Source organism: Rhinopithecus bieti, unplaced genomic scaffold, assembly GCF_001698545.2.
Source record: "Rhinopithecus bieti isolate Rb0 unplaced genomic scaffold, ASM169854v2 scaffold_11919, whole genome shotgun sequence".
Classification (NCBI taxonomy): Eukaryota; Metazoa; Chordata; class Mammalia; order Primates; family Cercopithecidae; genus Rhinopithecus; species Rhinopithecus bieti.
Window position 1 is genome coordinate 1,719,113 of NW_016807055.1, and position 12,421 is coordinate 1,731,533.

The window sequence follows — 12,421 nt, forward strand, 5'->3', positions numbered from 1 at the left end:
TGAGGTCAGGAGTTCGAGACTAGCTTGGCCAACATGGTGAAACCCCATCTTTACTAAAAATACAAAAAAATTAGCTGGGCGTGGTGGTTGGTGCCTGTAATCCCAGCTACTTGGGAGGCTGAGGCAGGAGAATCGCTTGAACCCGGGCGATGGAGGTTGCAGTGAGCCGAGATTGTGCCACTGCACTCAATCTGAGTGACAGAGCAAGACTCCGTCTCAAAAAAAAAAAAAAAAAAAAGAGAAACTAAAATTAATTAAGTTTTCATCCCAAGATGTCTTTTCTGCCTTTCTTTTGCCTTATTTATAAGCATGGATAAAATCTTAAAGGTTTAAATAAAATGGTCAATATAATGGTGAATCTTTTGAGAAATCTCTTAACTGCATTGGTATTTTTCTCTGTGAAAGATGACTATGATAATCTGGTACAAATGGTTTTATGTCACCAATTTTGCTGAAAGAATGGGAACTGCTTTTAAATCTGTAAATAGCTCTTAACATTTGTTGTATGCACTCTTTTCTTACTATGGCTGTCAACACTTGTGTAGGGTTTACTTTCTAAATTGTTGGCATGTTCTTTTTCTCAGGCTATTCAGAAGTAACAACATTTTTCATTTCAGACATGCAATCACCTATTAATGATGAAATATTTTACCACTTTGGGAATATTTAATTAGTTTAGTCATGGAGAATACGTCCCACATTTTAAGATTTCTCAAATATCACTGTCTTATTTCTGTTTTAGCATTTTATCAAATTATTGCTTTTTTATTTTATAGTAAGGCTTAAGACAGATTATAGACCTCCTTAAGAGATGAATTTCTTCTTCTAAAAATGCATGTCGATAGAGGACTATTTAGGCTAATAGGAGGAATCATTAAGAAAAAAAGCTTTATTATCCCTATCTGCTTTCCTTGTATTTTTTCTGTGAAAAATATTTTCTGTTTGCAAAATCTTCCCTGAGTTCTGAACCCAGCACCATCAGTACCAAAGTCTTATGCAATATGTATTTATTATGCTCCTGAAATAGGCCTCTTCTTGATGAGACCCAAACTATTACAAAAAAATCAGTGTTCATATTTTACTCACAATTCATACCTGTGCTTACTTAGTCGGCATTTTAATGCTTTGAATTTCTGTCTGTCTTAAAGCACAGAAAAAAAAGAAGGTAATTTAATCCAAGTATTCTATCATCAAAATTATTGTCTGATTATATGAAGATAGATGACTGGCGACTCTGGTTGTGTGTGTATGTGTTTTGCTTTTACTTTGATTCTTGCAATCCAAATATAGAATTATATATTTATCTATTATTGCCTTTATTTATTTTTTAAGCACTTGAGTTTAATGATTATTCTTACCTGAGAAAGGAAGAAATTTAATTCTACCAGTGATGAATACTTGAAATTAATTGAACTCATGCCAAAAGATGTAATCCATTCAGTTTCGCGGTTTGAAGGAGAATGTTTGACTCACTTTCATTGTTCATGCTAGCTGAATATAATCAAGACTTTTGATTTGATTTGATTATTCAATGCAGATAGAGCCTGATAAGTTTTAGAACATTTAAAGAAGATTGAAATCTCAGTCAATAACTAAGTGATAAAATGAGACTGATTGACTTATACTAGGTACATTTATTTTGAAAGAATTAATGTAAAATAAGTTATTTTAAAGCAGCTAATATTACACTGATAATTTGTTGCTAAATTTAATGCTGTCAACACCATAGGTGCTTAAATATTACTGGTTAACTAGAGGGGTAGGAAAGCAAGTGATTTTATCTTGCTTTTGCAGGAAAAGTGGCTTTAAAAAATTTATATAATAAAATATTTTGGAAATTCTTTCTTTTAGAAAGATACCTTGAGATAAATATTTTTTGACTCTGGATATTTTTCTAGTTCTGAACACAGATTTTAAACCCACTATCAAAATGAAGACAGTATAAAGCTAGAATATTAGTGAGTCTCTGTGTAGCAGTTTGTTTTTATAGTTACTATTCCATGCTTAAAACTTCATTCTTACTTTCATTAATGTTACCCTTCACTGGTATAGCCACTCACTAAATATTTACAATACCAAAATTTTGAACTAAAGTTTGTGATTCCCTTATTCAGCAATCCTTATCTTATGCTGGCTGCATGACAGTTAATTCAACATCCGGATTAAATACCCTAAAGTAGCTTCTATATTTCCTCATACAACAGACGTGGAATGGAAGTGCCACTAGAAACTGCCCTGCTACTTTAAGTCTGACCTTTGCAGGAGGTACACTTTGCTGTTCTATGATTGTATTCACCTACCTAAAATACAAATGAAGACAGAACATATCATTTACTACACAATGAATTTTTCATTTATTAAATGAAAAACGTTTGCTAGACATTTTAAATATTCAGTATTTTGACTACACAGATTAAGTGATTCTATCAGGCATTCTGATATTTAACAACTCTATTAAAATATTTATAGAAAAATAAAAGCAAATTGATAAAAATTTTTGCAGCAATTCTATTTTCTATTAGAAAAACATGACAACCTGCTACCATTATTAAAGATGTTTTTGATGTGTAGTCATCCTAGACAATAAAAGTTCTTGTGAAACTTAAAAATGGAGATAAAACCAACTAAATAGCATGCAAGATCATAGATCCTGCATTAAATTTTTTTTGCGAAAATTTGAAAATATAGCTTTAACTTACACAAGTTTCGGCCCTTCTTACGGTCTAAAGTCTTTTAAAGGATTTGTAAAACTCAAAATGAAGTTATATATGAGTGCAAAGAAATTAACTTCTGCTCAAATATGTGTTGATACCCTACAGTAAGTTGAATTAAATTTTTATCCCAACTATTTGATTTTGTTATTTCATGGACTAGCCTTATGTTAAGTGAAATAATAGTTATGTTGTTACCACCCCTAAGAGTGACTCTCATATATTATGGATGACCCAGGACTGTCTTAAAGGTCTAGTTTTAAAAACTGCCTAGTTTGTAAGTATTTGCATCCAGTTTCTTTTCTAAATTTTAATAATTTGACTTAAAATTTTTGCTACAGGGTCAACTTTTAAATTGTATACTTCCTCTGAGGCACACTGGGCATTTGGAGAATGGTTCTTCACTGGTGTTGAGAGCCAGGTTTACCATTGGTTGCACCATCTGTTATCAGGCATGCAGAAACATTTTTCTTCTGGAGAAACAGAGGGGAAAGTGTTGTTACAGTGTACATGTTTTGTCTGTGTCATTTTTTAAGGGAAATAAACATGTTCCAAAAGATGCTGTTAAAATAAATATTTGAACACGTTTTCTGTTTCTAGGCTGCTCTTAATTCCAAACATTTAAATAAATGTGCATTTGAATGGCTTTAAGTAGTTTAGTCTATTAGCTGAAATGGAACAGTTCACATATTGACATCATCAATAATACTTCATAAAAGTTTATGTATTTTTATGTGTTTGGATTCCATAAGAAGTTGAACTTAGATAATTTTATCAAGAGTAGCACAGCGTTTCTCAGGTGCGAGCCGGCATACAGCGAGACCCTTCTTGTCTCTGGATGCACATAGACCTTCCCAACCTTAAACACAGCCCCTTGAAATACATTAAAGCTACTGAAAGTGAGCTCTGATGCAAAATACATGTGAGGTGTGTAGGAAAATGAAAAGCTAGAGGATCGGGAGTTAGAGGAGGCATTGAGAGTGCTTTTCCCTTAAACACCGTGATAGTCCTCCCTCGATCTAGAAGTTTTCTCTTTGAGTCCTTCCATCTCTTTCTCCTGATACCCCAGATGACTTCATCAGCATCTCCCTCTTTTATGCTAACACCTTTCACTGTCAACTTTTGAGACCTCCCCGTGTATCTGTAAGCTTCCCAGTCTTTTACGGCAAATTTAAAAGTTTACAAATAGGTTCTCTCATTGAAAAAATGCATTGTAGTCAAGTTTAAAGTGGAGCTCAGATAAATCATGACTTATTAAGAGACTACAGGAAGCCATTCAGCATTTAATAATACCTGTTTAAAACATGAGGCAAAGCTAATAATGTTATGGTTTTATTAAGAGACATCTGTCATCTCTCTCTTTCTCAAACTGGTTTAACAATCAGAGCTTTGTAATGTGTTTCAGCTGAAGATTTATTATAGGCTTGTAAATTATCTAAATGTTCTTTTTAGACCCCATGACAGGAGCACAGAGGAACTGTTATGAGAGGGTGGGTGCTGGCTTGTGGCAAAATTATTTTAGAGTCCTGCTCGTTAGGGAAACTTTGCTATTAGGGTAATGTTTCTTTGAAATTTATCAGCAACTGCATTACTTGGTGTTTTCCAAAGTACAACATCCAAGGACTTGAACCCTACCCCTTTCTAGGCCACACTAGGCCAGCTTCTAGTTTTGATAATAATTCATACCTTTATTGGAATATATTTTGGATAGCAGCGAAGAATTGAAAGCAGCTCCTAAAGATTGGTTTGTTTGCATTGAAAATGTTTACACTTATTCACTCTAAGCAGTGGACACATCAGGCCCTATACATAAGACCAAAACCAGAAATATTTCTAAATCTCAAAGATTTATAAGTACAGTACCTCTGGCTGAAAACTCGTTAAACATCCTCTGTATATTTTTTCTTTATATCTTTATGTAATTCTTTCTGTAATTAAGTGTACATTAGGGTTATTTGCTACTTAACAAGCCTAAAGGTATAGCTGTATATAGAATGTGCTCTGTTTTTCTGTTTCCTGCTTGGTTTGTTTCTGGTATGACTGTGTCTACTTTTTACTTAAGGAATTTTGTGTAGATAATACTCTCACTAACTTGTAAATAGGATAAGTTACGAGATTTTTTGGTATTAGAATTTGTAATAATAATGACTTTTAGATTTTATTTGAAAAAGCTACTTGGAAAGCAGTAAATAGAGGTATAGTGATATATATAGATACATAGATATATACTTTTTTTTCTGAGAATGTATAATATATAATTGTCAAAGATTTTTAGAAGTCTGTCAAAATACACTTAATAATATTTTGAGAACATACCTTCTAATTTATTTCCATAAGGCTGAAGAACTTTTATTTACAAAATGTAAGACTAGATAATTTATGAATCAGTGTTACTAGGACTTATCAGTACTTAAAATAGCAACTTAGCATTCTTTATTTTGTTTCCTGGTTGTTTTATTTGGAGGGATAATAAATGTCTAAGTTATTTCCATTAAAATTTTGAAATGTTCGTGTACTTTATGTGTGCCATTTTAAAGTATATGCAAGTTCTAAGCAATAATCTGCATGTTATACAAGGTTGACATACTTTGTCATGAAATTTTTAATTAACATTTTAAGAATGATAAAATGAACACCCTGTAAATCACCCCCCTCTCCCCTTCCCCTCCATGAAAACCTTGGGATTTTCTTGTGCTAGAACACTACCACAATGTGGTGCAAAGCTTTGTATTTTGTGGAAAAAAAAAAAAAAAAAAAAAATAAAATCACAATTATTTAGTGCAAAAGTTTGTCTGTAAGGTGTATACTTTAATAGTAATTAATGAATAGATTAATGATAAAATTATGTTCTGCAAATCAAATAATCTCTTCTAGCACCTTAATCCTCAAGGTCAATTTGTATTCCTCAGGATCCTGGTGGAGCTTGCTTATTTCCTTCCCTCCCTTTCTCCCCACTGAGTTCCCAGCTTGGTAGCAGACCAGCAGGAGTTGCAAACGTTTTAGTCATGCTTGTTAATGAAAGGAATGGTGCTGTCTAATCGATATGTCCTTTTAGATTAAGTAAAACTTTGGCAGTTGTGTTTTTAATCTCCTTACCTTTGGCCCTAGGGCCTCTCATGTGGTCTCTAGTGCTTTTTGCCAAATGTCTTGGCTGGAATTCCTACCTTCTCAAATTGCCTGTGGTCTTAATCCTGCTTCTTGGTTTGAGAATATCCAGCAGGTCAGGAAGCAGAGCACTAATTAAATAGAATACTGAAGAGGTTTGGCCTATGGAGAGTACCATGAATCATGCTTCAGAACATGCCTAAAATGTTGTGTCCAGACTGGCAAAGGAACAGCTGAATTTCAGAATGAAAATAGCAGTCACAGCTGTCAGTGGAGATAGGCCACAGGTGATATTACAAGTATTCAGAGCTACTAGAAGCAAGTGTAAATGGGGTCTCTGTCACACCTCACGATGTTTCAAACGTGATCCATGTTTTGTTCTTCTATCCTCTGGTCTTTTTCTAAAAGTCTACTTACTGCTTTCCCTCTTTTTTGATGGTCCTTCAGCATGCACAAAACAAGTGATTTGACAAATTTGCAACTGTTCCCTATGCTAGTAACTGCTCTTCTGACAGATGTTCCTAGATGCTCCCCCCAAACTGGACTCTTCATCTAAGGGTGGTACACACCACCCTCTGCTTGTGTAGCTGTGCCCATTGTCATTTTTGGCACAGTGCTCCTAGATCCTCCCTGCCATTGCTACATAGTCCCTTTCTCTTTTCACCTACCTCTAACTAAATTCAATGACCATATCTAGTCTTGTCATCTTACCAGATCATGGATTATTTCAGCAGAAATTACCTGTGGAGAACTTTCGAAAGGGATTTGTACAGAAAAGGAAAGGCAATAGGGATGATAGGCTGGATGATGGGCTGTATTTCTGTTGAGGATAAAAGATGGAAAGATGGAAATCTGGAAAGAATGACACCAAGGAAAGAGGAAGGGACTTCAGAGAACAGAAAAAATAAGAAAATGTTATGTTTATATACATTGCATTTTGGGTGACAGGAACTTATCAGGGAAAAAAATGAATATAGTAAAATTCCTGTACATGGTAGCAAGAGTATAAGAAGTTACAACTTTTCTCAGAGACAGGCATGGTAGCACATGCCTGTAGTCCCTGTTACTTGGGGAGGCTGAGGTGGGAGCATCACTTGAGCCCAGGAGTTTCAGTTCAGCCTGAGCTACATAGCAAGACCCTGTCTCTAAGGAAAAAGAAAAGTTTTATGACTTTTCTGTGTTAAAATGGAATACATACATATTCATTATATATGCTTCTCTAGATGTATGTAGGTGGGTACATACATATACATATATAATAAAGTACATATATACACATGTAAATACATACATAAAGTACACTGTTGGGGACAGAAAGGATGTATGAATGGATGAGGTGCAAGAGGGTAGAATTTTGTTTGAATGGTCAATTAGAAAAGAGCAACTTGGAAAGAGTGAGGTGCCTAAAAACCTACAGCAACCATGAAGAAGCATCTTAATCTGAGTCTTAGTTTTGTTATCTGTAAAATAATCTCTGACGTTCCTTCCAACTCTCCCATCCTATTAGCAAGACCTTTAGTTTGAAACGAGGCAATTAGGAAGGAACAAGTGTAGCTTTGAAGGCTTAGTAATATGATTTAAATGACATTCAAGGAAGATTCTCAGTGTCAAATCAGATGAATGAGAGTACAGAAGAGGTTAAGCGATGGAGAAACTGGCCAAGGACCTGCAATGTAGTTAATCCTGATGGCTGGCCTGGGACAAGGAAGATAAATAAAGACACTGACCTGATAAATATCAGACAGAGAGGTGAAGGGATTTAGAAAAACAACCTAACTCAGGAATAAGGCTGTGGAATGAAGAGGGGACAGATGCCACTGGGTTGTGATGTCAGAATGTGGGGAGCTGCAGTCATTTGCCATGAATGATAAAAGAGAAGGCATAGTAATTGGACGAGTGGTGGAGCCTGTGACAGACTTTTAACATAATGCCAGTGTTGTGCAGAGTTTCTCCCAGAGAGCATCTGGAAGAAAAAGCTCTCTCCAAGTACCACACAGTTGTGGTTTTCATGACTTTTCAGATTTCTGATGCAATGTCTTGCCTTGATCCCTTGCATATGGATATTTCAGTTTCCTGAGTGGTCACTGACCCAGGTTTCCTCACCACCCTTTCAGGTTCCAATGAGCTGACTCCATAATTCATTGTTCCCCATGGGGTCAGCTCAGCCCTGTCAAGTCAAGGAGCTTGGGAAAGGTCCAGAGATGATAGTAAGAGGCCTAAAGAATAAGGCCCTTCTCTGAAGTCCTCTAGCTAGAGGCTACTGTGGAGTGGGGAGACCCCAGCCTTGCAGTGGGATTGGCTCCCTGCATGAGGTGGTCTTCAGATGGTGCAAGAAAGGGCAGAAGCTCAAAGGGTGGAGCAGAAGCAGCTGTGGATCCTGGAGCAGGGGTGGAGGCTGCAGGGACTGTGTTAGGCTCCCAGTTTCAGTTTATGAATTCAGAGGGGAAATGGAGAGGCACTTTGAAACATTCTCTCTTGGACAACCATGCTATTTTTTTGTTTGTTTGTTTTTGTTGTTTGAGTCAGGGTCTCACTCTGTCTCCCAGGCTGGAGTTGACTGGCGCAGTCTCGGCTCACCGCAATCTCCGCTTCCTGGGTTCATGCGATTCTCCTGCCTCAACTAACAAGTAGCTGGAACTACAGGCGCACACCACTACACCCAGCTATTTTTGTTACTTTTAGTAGAGATGGGGCTTTGTCATGTTGGCCAGTCTGGTCTCGAACTCCTGCCCTCAAGTGATCTGCTGGCCTCAACCTCCCAAAATGCTGGGATTACAGGTGTGAGCCACTGCGCCTGGCCCCATGCAGTGTTTTAATTGGCCTCCAAATCCACACTCTCCCCTCCATTGTACATGCTGCCTTTGGAGTCATCACTTTAGAATCCATCTGAAAGTTCTGCTCAAAACTTCCAGTACTCCACTCTCAAGTCTAAATTCCTTAAGCCAGATCTAAGGTTCTTGATGATATCTATGGCCCTAACCTATCTATTCAACCTCACGGTACCCCTGAAAGTTCTCCCAGAAGAGTGCCACTGTCGCCCCCAGGCTCATCCAGCTCCAGGCACTTGCACTTGCTGTGATTTGGCCTAGAAGCCCTTTCTTTCTGATCTACATTCTATTCATCCTCAAGACCATATAGTAAGGGAATTGGTTCTTATTTTTTTTCACTAAAATGTAACAAAATGTTCAGATAGAGTTGAGAGAAAAAAGCCCTCATTAAATTATGTTAACATTTATTGAGTACTTGTTAAATTGTCACATGAATTCCTGGAACAACCAGGATAAATAAACTCATTCTTGATTGGCAACCTGGATCTCAGAACATCCTGTCCTGTATAAGTGGGGCCACGGCCAAGCTGCTGTGTTTTCTCTCAGCTGAGAGGTCAAAGAAATTAGTTCCTCCCACCCCCATTGAATGGGGCAACTAGTCGGTGCAGAGCCCACTACAGGCTTTAGAACAGACTTTGATATTTTGGATAACACATAGAAAGTCTTTTCATCTGGGACTCTAGAAACCTGGATTCCAGTTCTGGCCCTATTACCTCCTAGTAAGCGTTTTAGGCAAGTGCTGTCACCTTACTGGCTTTTGTTTTTTGATCTGGAAAGTGAGAAGTTGAACTGGTTGAATTGAAGGCCACTTTTCTTTCAGATTCCATCATTCAGTAATTAGGGGCTGGGCACGGTGGCTCATGCCTGTAATAGCAGCACTTTGGGAGGCTGAGGCGGGTGGATTGCCTGAGCTCAGGAGTTTGCGACCAACCTGGGCAACACGGTGAAACCCTGTCTCTAGTAAAACACAAGAAATTAGCCGGGTGTGGCATCATGCACCTGTAATCCCAGCTATTCGGGAGGCTGAGGCAGGAGAATTGCTTGAACCCGGGAGGCAGAGGTTGCAGTGAGCCGAGATCACACCACTGCATTCCAGCCTGGGTGACAGAGTGAGACTCCATCTCAAAACAAAAACGACAACAACAAAAACAAAAATGGTAGTTAGAATCAAGGTTAGGGCATGTAGCCCAGGGTATGGTAGGGTATGAGCAAATTCCTATCAGACAGCAATTCCAGGATACTAGTTTCAAGTGTGTAAGTTTTTGGAGGCGGTCTAAATTCCAATTTTGATTGTGACTATGTCCTTGAATGAGGCCACTTGTTTATGACTCCATCTGCCTCACTTGCAAGAGGAGACAGTATCAGTTGCAATCAATGAACCTAGCCAAAAAGGCTAAGTATAAATATCTGCTGAGTGCTTCAACATTCTTAAGGGGAAAGAGATAAAGTTTTAATGATGTACTTTCCCACTGTACTTGCAGCCAAGTTGAATTTTGTAATATTCTTCCTGGTATTAATCTTTAAAAGATGTAAACATTTTCATCATGGTATCCAAATACAGAACTCAGTTTCTTTGTTTCCCACAATTAAATATAATAATCAGAAAGGAAAAGAGATGATTAACAGAAATGTAAATGGTAAGTTATTTAGTCCCCTGTCACCAAAACCAATCTGAATCCTCTATTGTGGGAAGCCAGTCCATCACTAATGGGTCAATTACCTTGATTGACTCAGTGTTAGGACTTGCCATGAGTTCAGGACTTTCTATAACATTTCTGTGTTCTTTGTGACTCTATGTGTATGCTGCTGGGATTATTTGGTGGGCTTTGTGGAGAGTCAAGGCCAGGATGAAATCAGATGGGGACATTATTATGACAATGCTTATTGTCTGTGACTTTGCTGGTATACTTGTTTCCTGCAACATTATTGGTCTTTAGCTGATTGGTGATAATTATCTGTAGCAGATCCATTCCTGATTTTTACAACTGACTCTCTGAGGTGGCAGTTCTCAACCTTTTTGGCACCAGGGACCAATTTCGTGGAAGACAATTTTTCCACGGGACAGGGTAGGGAGGATGGTTTCAGGATGAAACTGTTCCATCTGAGATCATCAGGCATTAGATTCTGATAAGGAACACGCAGCCTAAATCCCTCACGTGTGCAGTTCACAGTAGAGTTGGTGCTCCCATTAGAATCTAATGCGCTGCTGATCTGACAGGAGGCGGAGCTCAAGTGATAATGCTCATTGGCCCACCACTCATCTCCTGCTGTGTGGTCTAGTTCCTAACAGGCCACAGACTGGCCTGGTATTTGGGGACCCCTGTTTTAAGGCACCATATCATGAAGGAAAGTAAGACATCTGCATGCTCTAGGGAAAAATGTAGATGATTCCTAAGCTTTGTAGTAAGCAAAACTAAATACTAATTAGGATTTATATTCTAAAGAATGGAGTGAGAAAATAGATGTAATAGTATTGTAATTTTTTTTCTTTAAAATTACTACTCTAAATGAAAACATAGAACTTTGAACCATTCTTTTTCTTTTTCTTTCTTTTTTTTAAATGGAGTCTTACTCTGTCGCCCAGGCTGGAGTGCAGTGGCATGATCTTGGCTCACTGCAACCTCCACCTCCCAGGTTCAAGTGATTCTTGTGCCTCAGCCTCCCGAGTAGCTGGGATTACAGGCGTCCACCACCATGTCCGACTAATTTTTGTATTTTTAGTAGAGACGGGGTTTCACCGTGTTGGCCAGGCTGGTGTTGAACTCCTGACCTCAGGTGATTCACCCGCGTCGGTCTCCCAAAATGCTGGGATTACAGGCGTGAGCAACCACGCCTGGCCTGAACCATTTTTTTTTTAAAAAAGGAATCTAAGCTGTTTATTTAAGAAGTGAAGCCAGAAGTCTACATTCCATTGTCTACCCCTTTCATGACTTTCTAGCCATTAGCTTCAACTCCTAAATATCCTTACCCTAGATCAAACCAAATGTTTACATTTTCTACACTTAACCCAGGTAACAGAGACCTGCTGGAACATTATTCAACTCTGTGTATTGGGGCCACCACAAATTCAAGATCTCATTCACTTAAAAAAAAAAACAAAATTAACACTCTAGGTACCAGGCACCATGCAAGGGAAAGGGTATAAACGGCGAACAAAACTGTCAGGGTCTTTGCCCACAGGGAGCTTAGATTCTGGAAGGGAATAGAGGTTGCAATTAACTGAATGTTTGTATTAGAGAGATCCCTCACTCCTTTGCGCTGTGGGGTTACAGTGAGAAGACAGCTGTCTGTGAACCAGGAAGTGAGTCCTCAGACAACAGATTGGCCGGAGGTTTGATGTTGGACTTGTCAACCTCCAGAACTGCAAAAAATTTCTGTCACTTATTTCTATTATTTATGAGAACCCACTTGATGATAGTTTATGATAGCAGCCCAAATGGACTAAGACAGAGATAAGGAACAAGGGAAAGCAAATCAGGTGATTCTGTGTAGCGTGTGTCTTTCATCTTCAACCCGTAGGTCTGGCATAGTGTTTCACATTTAGTACGTCACCAGACAGGAAGTCAATCAAAAAAATATTGATTCAATAATAAAAAGTAAATATTTATTCAGTATGCACTATTTACCAGGCTTTATTTTAGGCTCTGAATATTTATCAGTGAAGGAGGCAGACAAGGAAGGCTTTGCTCTCTTAGAACTTAAATACTGTAGCAAAGAGAGATGGGGAGTAAAGACGTCTGAAAAAAGAAATAAACATAATTCCATATAATAATAACA